Source organism: Papilio xuthus, unplaced genomic scaffold, assembly GCF_000836235.2.
Source record: "Papilio xuthus unplaced genomic scaffold, Pxut_1.1 DF826945.1, whole genome shotgun sequence".
Classification (NCBI taxonomy): domain Eukaryota; kingdom Metazoa; phylum Arthropoda; class Insecta; order Lepidoptera; family Papilionidae; genus Papilio; species Papilio xuthus.
Window position 1 is genome coordinate 6,379,065 of NW_013531704.1, and position 13,739 is coordinate 6,392,803.

A 13,739-nucleotide genomic window follows, 5' to 3' on the forward strand; every position below is an offset into this window, starting at 1 on the left:
ATAAATTACACTGCGTTATTTACGTTAATTTTGTTTTGCACGATCAACGTTCAAAAGACCCGGGGTCCTTGCAAACTTCCTTTATTAACGCTCGATAAAGAATGCGTGACTCATTCGTGTTTTTGCATTCGAGATGATTTTGCGTTATTTTTTACGTACGTGCAACGCCCGACGCGACCTGCACGACCTATCTCTTTGTTAGGCCTGTCCTCCATTTTTTACATAAATTTTTTATATATATAAATGAAACAACGAGTCACAACGTTTGTCTCGATAAAATGCGCTTCAAATCGATTCGAGTGGCGCGATACGAGTTTAATAAAAATCGGAAAGGCGACAATAAAAAACCGGCTGCGACGTCACTGAACGATAATATTGAAATAAAATGTGTTGTCTATGATGAGGACGAAGAAAAAAAAACAAACGGCCCAATAGCGGCCAGTTACATGAAATCCCGATACCTGTTTTAATTAACTTTTAAATAACGAATCGTTTTCGAGTTTAAGTGGTATGGAATTTTCCAAATAGATATTTTATCGTAACTATATAGTTAATAACTCGTAATGGTGTCCGACAGATAAACTAATAGATGCGGCACTTTGGGAATAATTATGAGGCTCAGTTATCTTGTCTATTGTTTCTTACTGTTTCGTTAAATTTATAAGTAACAATTCTATAAGCATTTTTACATAAATAATGATAAAAGTTGGATAAAACGAATTGTTTTTTTTTTGGAAATCCGGTAAATCCTATTGCAACATATGAATTCTTTACAAATCTGAAAATATAATACATTTATAGTTGTTTTTAATAAACTCTTATTTAGATACGACTATTAAAATGTCGTAAACAAAGTACAAAAAATCAATAAAATAGTTAATTAATAGTCTAGTAGTTCGTACGCTTATTTTAATGTTCGCTAGTGGTCTATGGATTCCATTTAATATAGATAAAAAATCATCAGGACCTAAGAAACCTGTTCCTAATTACAAGCCATAACAGCGTTTGAGTTCTTGAAAGGTATTAATTTAGTAAAATACAGTCTCTACTAGCTATCGATGTCTAGGTAACAACACTATATATGTGCTACATTCAATAATGAACTTTACACGTTTAGGAATAAGGTTTAGAATTGCTTTGAATGTTCATCAAAAGGTGTGGTCAGACTGGTCTATTGGAGATCTCATGAACTTAGCATATCTACAAATTAGGTCTTACTGCCTTCTACATTTGTACAACGCCTTTATTGTGATGAATTGGCAAACGCATATTTTACTTTTTACTATTCCTCATGCTTCTGTGAAAAATAAACACTTTTCACTTGCATTTCTTATTCAATGTAAATGTATGGTAAATATTAACAGAATTACTATTGTAAATACATTTGTTTTTGTTATCGTAAACATTACTTGTGTTTTTGTGGACTCAATAAACAAGTCATAAACTAAACATAGAATTGTTTATGGTATCTTGTTTTTAAAAAAACAAAAAAAAAACAATAATCTCTTTGAATACATCACTAGCTGTACTATTACTACTTTATTATACGACGCCCAAAACTGGTACATTTGTCAATTCCGCTCTGCAACTGATTTTTCCGTCAGCAAAAAAAATTCATGTTTTTTTTAATCAAAAATTCAAAGTTAAAATGAGAGTGTCCCTCAAAACAAAAACGCGTATGCTTATAATAATACTAGCTGTCGCCAACGACACCGTCCGCGTGGCATTAAAAAAATAAGTAGTATGTGTTCTTCCAGACTATGCCTTTATGTCAAATTTCAGTGAGATCCATGCAGCCATGAGTCACTTTTAACCAAACATCTATCCATCTAAACATTCGCATTTATAATATTAGTAAGATAGGAAACAAAGAGAATTCGAAAATCTCCCACAGAGTTCTTTGGTATTATTTTTGGATTTATTTATTTTGCGGCTCTCACAAACATGTTTTCATCGAGTTGTAAACTTTTATAAACAATCCTGTTAAGCTTTAATATTATAAATGGCGGGAAAGAGTCCCACGCTCACTAACGTTTTTATGTTTTTTTTTTTTGAGAAAAAGTTTTTGCTTTGTGCCTTTTACAACGTGCGGACAGGTGCAATGGCCTACATATTTAAGAGTTGTTTTAAATTGTTTTTGTTAGGCATTATTTTTTTGCTATTACTTCTAATTAACTTACTATGGCTTATGGCGTGGCTTTAATTCTTGATTGTTTCACGTTTAATAAAATTTCTTTAAAAGGAACGAAAAAAATAGGATAAGAGATAAATAAGGTAAAGACTACTAGAAACAACGTAGTAAACAAAAAAGTATGTTAATTAAAGTTGATAAAAACATCTCTAAACAGCTCAATTTGGATGCAATTTTAAAGAAAAACAACCAATAAATATTGCGTGCATAAGAAATAAATTCGTGTATTACCAAGAAATGTTACAAATAGCCTTTATGAGCATAATTTAAAACGTATCAACGGATCCCGTGAAGTTCGGACCGAGTTAAATAACAAAAACTAATCTAATTAACAATGATTACGCTCGATTCGAGGAAAAAGAAGCAATTCATTTCCGTGAGTGTCCACTGCCGAAAGTACTAAAACATGTTGTCTCATTTCTTGCAAAGAGAATGAAAGAGATGGCAATATGTTTTGTATAGATATTTCGGCAGTACTTTTAGTTTACATGATTCCAGTCCAGTGCTCGAAATTATCGCTGAACTGGAATAATGTAAACCGCGCATCAGTTTCATATGTATATATCCAAACTTTTTTAATAGGTTTTTAATATCCAAACTATTATTTTACATAATTTACTTTGTGGGATTGGATGTTTAAGATATTTGTGGTTATATAATGATTACATTATTACTATAGTTTGGTTTTGCTTTACAAGTAAGCAATTGCCCCAATTTCCTGTTATATAGAATGTTTTGTAAGTATATAATGCAATAAGAGTTCTACGAAGCAACTATACCACAGATTATAAATATAAATTTTTTTTTTCATATTATATCTTAAATAACTATAAAATCTTATGAAACTGTTTTATTACGCAGTTTTTTGGATTCCGTACCTCGAAGAGAAAAAAACGGAACCCTTATAGGATCATTTTGTTGTCTGTCCGTCTGTCTATCAAGACTCTTTTTTATATTTAAAGTAATATTTTATATATCAAAACTAAATATGTGCTTACTGTCATAAAACTAAAACTTACTCATTGCCAGGTCGGAAATATAAAAAGCGAAATAAATAGACTATAACCTATTTTCTTTGGAATGGTAGAAAAAAAAACTATAAAGGTGATACCTGCACTTAACCCCTGCCAGAGTGGTCCAGTCAGTCGGAAATCGTATTAGGCTGGGGGCACACCGAGCGAAATATTAAAAAAATATAAAAACTTAGGTTACTGTCTCATAGTGAAATATTCATTGTTTTTATACGTAACTAGATGTCGCACGCGACTTCGTCCGCGCGGAATTAATAAATACTTAGTTAGTAGACTTTGTGTTCTTTCATACTATGTTCTATATGTACAGCCGTTCTGAAAATACCTTCATACAGACAAACATCCATTCGTCCCTCCGTATAAACATTCGCATTTATAATATTAGTAAGGTTACATACAATCCAGGCAGTACATACATACAATCTACAATCGCTTCATGCACAGTTAAGAACCTCCTCCTTTTTGAAATCGGTTAAAAAATTTTTAAAGCGTATTTCTTTTGACAAATGAGTTTTATTAAGCCAGCTATGAAACGCATTATATTGCTACTGTATATTGAATTGGTAAAAAACTTGAAAAAAAATAATTTCTAACCAGCTAAGTGATATCTTACGGAAACACTAATAAACACGATAAGTTATTGAGGCAAAAAACGCGTCGAGTGGTTTTCGACGTTAATTGTATCCGGGAAAGAAAACTACGAGTGTTACTCCTTTGGCAAGAGAAATAATTTAATTTTACGACGGCTATAAAACTGTACATACTTTTTTTTTACTATAAAAATGATTTACGTTTGCTCTGGGATATTTAATTGTTTAAAAATAAGTGGTTTTTTTTTAAATAATTTATTAAATTTTAATATTTTAAAAAACTGTGTGTGTTCCCAACTTTATCCCAATCGTATCGGGGTCTTCCAAACGATCGTATTATTTACATTTTTTACTTCGAAAATGTGGAACAAAAAAGGTAAAAGATAAATTTTGAGCGCCCACCAAATGTCCCCGGCACAACAGGTTTGAGCGGGTTTCCAGTTCATATTTGAGATTTTTGTGTTTCCGACACAACATGTTGTCCGGTTAAAATCATCTCGGATTTCAAATCGAACTGGTTGATCGGAACTTTTTGGGTTTTTCTAACATTTTAGAGTATTCGTTAAACATTCTCGTATATCTTGACTTTGAAATGATCTTAACCGGCTCAGACACATAAATTTAAAAGTAAATTATATAAAGGATAAAAAAATCAATAGAAAATATTAATAATGTATTATGTCAATATACCTCAAAAACTCGACCAATTGGATAATAAACCGAACAAAACATCTCTGTCCACTAGTACACTGATTGCCATTTTATTGGTAACTGAATACACTTCAATCAAATTTATTAGTTCAAAAATCTAAACTAATACACACATCTCGCGTTATATAAAATATAACTTACTTTTCGTCAGAGATCATGAGAGTAGTCGCTCACGTAGGAACAAAGCGATGCCGACGAAAGATACGCACGCGCTTGCACGCGTCCCATTTGTATACTGGTTTTATCACGACATCGTGAAAAATAACTCAACGGAGGGTATAAAGAAAAAAGGTACTAAAGCTGAGCCGAATAGACCAGACGCGGGTAGATCTGAATCTCAATTCAGTGTTGCACTCTTATTTTTCAAGTATTAACAATGTTGTTATCCTAATTAGTATTTAAATATCTTTTAAGATTTACTATTTTAATGAAGATTTAATTGCGCTTGTAATAATTAATAGAAAACTAGTTGTCGCTCGCGACTCTGTTCACGCTGAATAAAAAAAAACCTTAATTAGTAGCTTATGTGTTCTTCCACTCTACTACATCTGTGCCAATTCATTGAAATCCATGCAGCCGTTCTAGAGATACCTTGTAACATCCATTCATCCAAACATTCGCACTTAAATATTAGTAAGAAGTAAGATTATTAGAATGTTGCCAATTTATTCGTGTTTTTATGCAAATAAAATGTCATATTTGGATCCTAATAAACTAGGAAAGGACAATATCGTGTTTATTAACTGTAAAAGGTTAAATATAGTAATATGTAAATATTATTACAGTAATAAAACAGATCATAAAGCCATTACAGCATGGGAATACATTTCTTTGTATAAAAGTTCCCTATATGGCGACTTAATTAGCTCAATGCGAATTGCGTTTGCGCATTGCAAAAAAATAAAAAAAAATAAAATCAAGATGGCGTCGCGTCTATTGGCGGGGGAGCGATTACATTCATTCGACAGCCACGCCTGCGCCATGATGTATAGAGGGTTACTCGCATTCGTAATTGCTCTTTATTTATTTTATTATTACTTACGATTGCCTAGTGGTCGAATACGAAATAAATATTTAACACATCATTTTACAGCAATTTATTAATACACCACTTTCTTTTATTAAACAAAAGTCGCCAAATGTTTTATACAATTTAAGGTTTCTTTCCCAACCCAATTTTCTATCTCAAATCTTTGTGCCTTTATTCTTCTTAAAATGTGCATTAATGTCATCGTAGCAAGTTATTGGTATAAATAATAAAAGCATAAAAAGCTTACTAATAAATCATTGTCAATAATATTTATGTGCGAATACTGGCACTTAATAATTAAAAATAAAACTATCGATGTATTAACAAGCCTGTTTTATGTCGCGTTTCCACGGTGTCTGATCTGTGGACGGATACGGACTCTACACCGTGGAAAAATGTCTATGTCCGTCCATAAAATATACCTTTGAGTATTAAAATAGATGCGTGTTATAGTCGTTTGTCGTCAGCTTCACGCACAGTGGAAACACACTTTTAGTGTTGTAAATACGATATATTTCTTGCCTTTTGATTGAAGCCAAGTACGCGATTAGTGTTTCTGGAATTGTAAACAGGTTACGTTGGTTCCAGGATTCTTTGAGGAGCAGTTTATCCGTTTTGATATGTTTGTTTACCTTCATAACAATTTGTAATGAGTATTTTTTTTATAACAAGGCGGCTAACGAGCAGCAGGAACACCGAGGTGTTCAACGACGCCTGTGGACATCAGCAATACCAGAGGAAACGCAGATGCGTTGCCGGCCTTTGAGATAGTGATATGCTTGCTTCTTGAAGGACCCTAAACGGTTTGGAAATACCGCCAAGGACAGACCATTCCACAACGCTGCTGTGCGAGGCAGGAAGTTTCGTGCAAACCGCACGGTTGTGGATTGCCAGCCATCGAGATGGTGTGGATGGAAATGGTAATGTTTGATTAGTCAACTCGTTCCATGTCACCGCTATATTTAACTATTAAAAATGAACTATCAGGACGGGTCGGTAGCACAGAATGTGTTAGAGATAATGAAGTTAGTTGATTTTAGGTTAGAAAAACGTATAATAAAAGTAATCTGTTTGATATATTCATAACCATATGTTTTGAACAAACCAGGACGTGCCTGCCACAAGTGACAGTGTGTGGGCCCACACATTGTCTTTAATTATCCTCTATAAAATTTTATTGAGGAAGCGACAAAATTAAAGGGCTCATCAACACAAGAAATACAACACGTGCTTTTTTAATTTGTCACCTTCATTAAATATGTTTAACGCCATTATCACTATACTGAGGTAGTTAAAATCAAGGAGTTAAAAAGCGTTGTAATTTTCTAAAGTCACTTTCATGGAAATCGCAATATGAACGGCAAATCACAATTAACGCACACTAATAATTATGTACTTTATTTCATTATATAAAAACTAACTGTCGCCACACAAATGCATCTAAACATTCGGGTTTATAATATTAATAAGTTAAATAAAAAGCAGCTCTTCAAGGCATAAATTCGAAAAAAAAATGAATAAATATAATAGTATCCTATGTCCGTCTCCTAACTTTAAGCTACCTCCTCACCAATTTTCAGGCATATCGATAAAGCCGTTCTTGAGTTATAAATGGTGTAACTAACACGACTTTCTTTTATATATATAAGATATACATGAAGGTAGAGACTGACATCTGACATCTGACCTCGGGTCAGGTCAGAGGATCGATAAGTGAATACAAAAAAATTAACGCTCGTATTTATAAATTTGACAAGTAAATTAAATTCCTTTTATTTTGATGTCCGATCAGCGTACCCAAGGCTGAATGAAGATGGTTCGTATCCATAATAATCGCGAACACTCGTAAATAATTTATGGCGGTAATAAAGTCGCCGTTTCTTCACCCAAGTGTTTGTTAACGTTAACTGTTTAATGGCCTCGCGTTACATCACGTGTGATGACTGAATTTTGTACTACACACATGTCGCTTCTACAAAGACCGTCTATTCTATTCTTTTAAACGGATGGTTTCTTTCATTCAGCCAGTAATTTTATAACCAGCCAGTATTTTACAATAGCAATTCCGAAATAAAAAGCCATATTTTTTTTTACAAATGACAAAAGCTTTTATAAATTCAGCCAGTATATAACCTAAAAGAAAACAATGTGTTTGGTAGCATAAGTGCAAGTTTTTAAAAGCTGTTGAAAAAACCAGAACCTGTTGTAGCATGTTTATACCCAGTAAGGAAGTTCATACATAAATATAAAAGCAAAAATAAGTATTGTAAGGACGATTAACTTCACCTCACATAACTTAATCGAACAAAGTAACTTAGAATACTTTGTAGTGAATTCATGCAAAAACAATTCTCAGCTTTCGAATAGATACAATTCTAGGAACATCCTCTAAATAAAAAACGACTCGATTTAAAATAAACACGTCAAAGATTTATTAAATAAATTATAATTATAGAGATGAATCTACTATGCCAAACTTTTAAGTTATAAATGTTGCCTACTATGTATTAGAAAGAGGAATAAAAGATGTCACATTTCATCTGAAATACGTTTATGTTTGATTAAAAACGTTATAAATTTAAAATTTGCTATAATTCGAAAATTTAAATAAATTGCACATAAAATATCTCCGTTTTGACAGGACATGTGAGAAAGCTAGATAGATATGGAGATTGTCTGACATTTATAACACCGCTAAAATAGACACAATGAATTATTGACGTTTCGCATAACAACATAAATTGATTAATAACACTGGCAACATAAAACATGAAATAAATAAAAAAAACATTGTCTATGGTATGTCTAAAAAGTAAGCAAAGAATTGGAACAAAATTATGCTTTCAAAAGACAAAACGTTTCTAGACTTATCAAGCGACTAATTAAAAACTTAATAATTAGCCTATATATTCTTTCAGACTGTTCTACATCTGTGTCAATTCATCGAGATCCGTTCAGCCTTTAAGGAGATACCTTCAAACCAATGCCCTTCCATTTAAACATTCGCATTTATAATATTAGTAAGATATAATTTGTTGAGCGTTGAATGCATCGTATATTTGTCGTCTTGAAAACATCAACTGTCGATTACTTGTACACTTTACAAAGGTACGTTTTGCATAAGAATAGTTAAAAGAACAGCTGTCTCGCCATCTGTGTACTGACGCTTTGTGTAATGTTCCATTACAAATATCAAATCAACTAATCTAAATTAAATGTTAAACGTACGAGTCAATTGATTTTTTTATATCAAAAGGTGGCAAACGAGCGAGCGGCCACCTGAAATCGCTGAAAATATATTCCCTTTCCATGCATCCTCTCATCCGGAAAGTCCACTTCGACTTCCCATCCTTTCCTTATAAAGAAAAGGATGGGAAGGGAAAGAGGACTAAATTAGGCCTCCGGGACGCACACTCATCAGACAAAACGCGGAATTGCTTCCACTTGATGCCTGTTGTCTGTGTGGTCGTGGTATTTCACCGGGCGAGCCGGGCCGATTCGTGCGAAGATGTTAAAGCGGGCTCTACCACTGTTAAATATTAAATAATATATTATAAATCAATTGTCACAAACTAACCGCGGCTTTCTAAAGATAATCACTAATTTAAGACATATTGATATCTTTGTTTTGTCAATAATAATGACATGGATATATTTTATACAGATATTTTGGTCTCGGAAACCAACGGTAAGACAGTTTTTTTGGACGTTTTAGTTTTTTTTTGTAAAAATTAAAAACAGTATTTATCTTTGAATGAAAAAGCTTGTAATCAAAAACAGAGATTCAATGAATAAATGAGTGAATGGATGACGGATGTGCAGTAATCGTGTCTATGTATTTTAGTCTTTGCCAGCCACAGAGTATTATTTCAGACACGTCATATGTATGAGATAATGCTTATTTGTAATGCATGATCATGTGCGGTGATCTGTGAACTTATAAAAAAACAAATCCCATAACATACAGATAACAAATGTTATGACGATTACAAACTGACAGATTAAAAATAAATAACGTACATTTGCGAAGGATGTATTGTTTCTTATGCGAATTGTGACAATCGTGATAATTTTAACACTGAATAATATGCATCAACTTTTATTTTATTTTTAAAGTTTATTGATGTTGCATGGAGACATTTTTATTTTTATGCTGTTGTTTAGGGCTAATCTTACTAATATTATAAATGCGATTGTTTGAATGAATGGATTGATGTTTGTTAGAAGGTATCTGAGAAGGTGTATCTCTATGAATCTAGCTGAAATTTACCATAGAGAAAGGAGACCACGAACCATTACCATAGACTACGAATTAAGTTTTTTTAACACGGACGGTGTCGCGGGCTACTGCTAATTGATAATAGTTATAAAATGGTAAAACAAGTAGAACAATTGCGATTAGTTCTCTGTTTACGATGTTAAAAATATTATTTGATTGAAAAAAATAAAAAGTTAAACCGAAAATTTACGATCCATCTTCGAATCATTCCCATCACGATCAGCGAACGCATTAGAATATTAAAAAAAAAATATCACCGGTAGTCTTCTCACATAAATTACAAACGATGCGTGTACACGTATGGGAACAAGAGACTAAACAATAGAGGAAATCTTAATAAATGATCGAATTCAAAATAGGGGTCGCAAGACATTTGAATCTCATGAATTAACCCTTTCAAAACGACACCTGGCCGTTTAGTCCCGGAGTCAAAAATCTTTTATCGCATTAGAATAATATTTATAATATTGACAATAGGATGCGTTATTCAAAGCAGCTTGAGCGGCGGTTTATACCACGGTAGCTTTTATTGTGAGATAAAGGACGCGACACAATGATGCACTTTGCTTACAAGATTTCTACGCAATAGCGATGCAATATCTATCGATTACATTGTTATTGAAACCTTTTTATAATCCTAGAGACACAAATGCAAGCAGCCATATCCAGTTATTCACTGTTTTATTTCTATGTAAGTTTATAGTAATAAGTTTCTATTTCGTCAGAACACATGTTAAATTTTTTAAACACACTGACGAGTGCATTGACCTTTAAGTGCAAATAAGACTACGTTAGTGCGTCATACGTTTTTGTTTTGTACTTCATAACTATAATGAACTGTCATTTAATTGTGAAATTTGTTAGCTAAAATTTTGCTTATATTATAAATGCGAATATTTGGATGGATGTTTGTTTGAAGGTATCTCCACTGCTGCATGAATCTTGCTGTAATATGGCATAGATGTAAAATAGTCTGGAAGAGCACATAGGTTGCTAATTAAGTTTTTTAATACCGCGCGGATGGAGTCGCGGGCTACAGCTAGTTGATAATATTTTTGTAAGAACTTTTATTTATTTTATTAATTATAAATAAGCACTTAAGTACTTTCTTTGAAGGTTTTCTGACTAAAATAACTACATTTATACATAAAAGATAACCACAGCGTTTTATATTCCAGATTTAAAGCTTTGACAACTATAAATGTCGACGTAAATTATAAAAGATTAAATATAACGGTTGTTATCTTTGTAGTCTAGAATAAAATAGTACGACTTAAGAAAACTAATGGCATATAGGAAACTTAAATTAGACGGCAACATAAAAAGATAAAGTGCTTCAAAAGCGTTGAAAAGTATCGGTTGCATTTCATTATCTAGTACCGAGGTCACTATAAAAAACCCTTTTAACCCCATAACAGATCGATCTATTGTCTAGAAACCGTCAAATGATACGGATTAGTTTTTTTATGCCGCGTTATGAATACGTTTAAAACAGGAAGGATGTGAAAGTTGGGGGTATAAAAGACACCGTATGGCGGGAAAGGGTTCCAGCTCGGACCGGCTGTATACAAAGAAACGTTCATAATACGTGAAACATTAAGAAATGAATTATTACGGTCGTTCATTGTTGTTCATATTTTCGATTTTCTTTTGTCAATCGTATAAATAGGTTACAGACGTTTTAATAATTCAATGCAATCATTAGTGATGATTAAAAAATGAGTAACAATCATTCGAAATCATTTAATTATGATTTATATTATTCGAATTTCGACCTTATTCCTTACTTGATTGGAACGAAAATACATCACGTGATTTTTAATTAATTTAATACGAATATTAAAAACATATTTCTTTTACCCAATTGATCAAATGTTTCATAAATTTTATAAGCAATGTTTTCAAAGAAAAAAAAATTGGCAAAAGAAAATGAATGATTAAGTTATCTTATCGCGACAAGCGATAATTTGTAGGACATCTGTTACATCGGGCATCGTCAGCGCCATCAATCAACTTGTTTATCTACAACTTTCTCCTTGAAACATCCCCACTTATTGTACGGGACATTCGTCATATCACGCTTTAAATAATACCGCACACGTAGCTCGAAACAACTCTTTAATATATATTTTTTAATCTATAAGTTTACTATCTGTCGCCCGCGACTCCGTCCGCACGGAATTTAAAACAAACTTGATAGCCTATATGGTCTTTCAGATTATGTTCTACAGATATGCCAAATTTCGGCGACATCCATGTAGTCGTTCCGGAGATACCTTCAAACAAACATCCATCCATCCACCTAAACATTCGCATTTATAATATTAGTAAAATTTATAAATTCAGCCACATAAAAATAGCGACTAAAGCTTGACAGCGTAGATATTCTATTTTTAAAATTTAAAAATACAGATTGACAAAAATTAACCAAATACTGGCACAAAATTCAATATAAAAAAAAATTGTAGGTCCCGATGGTAATACGTTGAAGATAAGATTGTCTAAACCGCGACCGTTTAGGGATCAACTGATTTTGGCCATAATTTGACTAACATATTCACTAAAGTAATACGTAGCTTCGATAAGGCCCAACAAAAACTGCTACCGCGGTCAGATTCGAACTCGGTTACACCAAGAACGCACAGGCCACTCTTGTCCCAAGACAACATAGGCTATGAAACCGCTTTAAGAATGGTTGAAAATTAGCGATGGACATTTAATTTTACGTCATTTGAATATGAACAATGTTAATTGTTAAAATTATAATTAGAAAAAAGTATTTACCTTGTATGAAGTTTCTATTGTGATGTCATTTTTGTAATCTGTAACAAAGTAATATTAAATTAATTATGATGTCAAAGTTATAACAATGACAAATTGATAATACAGTGCTTTAGTACTAAAATAACATTGTGAAGGTCAATTACTAATAAATGTCATATCAGATTTAACGTGTTACATGCACTGAAAAGCATTTTTAGCTTATTTCCTGATTAATACGCGATAAATAGTTCTAATTTTTAATTAAAAAAAGTATCTTATTAATAATTTCCTACGCAATTTTTAATAAAACATGTTAAAAAAATCTTTTTCTCAGGTACCATAGATTAAAAAGTTTGACACATAACCTAACCTCTTTTTTAAGTAAACAGTTAATTACTAAGTTGCTTAGTAATGTACGACAGTATGATTTTTTACTGCGTTCAATATTTGATCAAATTGTTGGTTAATTTGGTTTCATTTTAAATGTTTACTTTTTTTTTTAAAGACATACGAACTAGAACATACAATAGTCATATTAATAATAGTGTTATATGAAGAAGCTTTCGCTAAACACTTGCGATTAACGGCTCGATACAAAAGGCAGTTATCCTAGAAACCGTACGCATCGTGAGAAGTTTCCTGTCTGCAGTCCTGACCACTGGTTGTTTGAGTCATGGGATTCCGCAGCCGGTGGTGCTCTATTTCAAATATAATATTATATATTTTGTATGTTTTTTATTTTGGATATGAAATATAATATATTAAAAATATGGTGAAAAAAACATGGAACATTATTATTTGTTACCGTCACTATTAAACTCATTATAATAAAATAGAATATAATAAATGAAGAATTGCTTAGTTTATTGCGAGCATGAGCACGAAAATTTAATAAATATTCATCACAGCGTCGACATTTCTAAATTGTAAAGGTTAAAGTTATATGTTTTTTGTGTAAACCGTTGCACAGATAATATATTTAAAAAACCAACACGTCATTAAATCGTACAGAAGCGGTAGCAACTAATTAATAATATGAATATGAATACGTGTCTTGTGAAATTTTATCACGCCTTTGACTTGTCAACGTATACGTCCCATCCATCTTTGTCTAACTCAGCTTATCGTTCGCAAATATCTACGT

At 32.3% G+C, this 13,739-nt stretch overlaps 1 long non-coding RNA gene across 1 annotated transcript in view; it reads right to left on the reverse strand.

Moving 5' to 3' along the window:
* LOC106121532 (uncharacterized) overlaps positions 1–13,739 on the reverse strand; it is a 32,757-nt gene that overhangs the window by 8,788 nt on the left and 10,230 nt on the right. Inside the window, exon 2 of the long non-coding RNA XR_001228059.1 lies at positions 12,617–12,654. This is a non-coding gene — a long non-coding RNA (uncharacterized LOC106121532). The remainder of the gene's footprint in view (positions 1–12,616; positions 12,655–13,739) is intronic.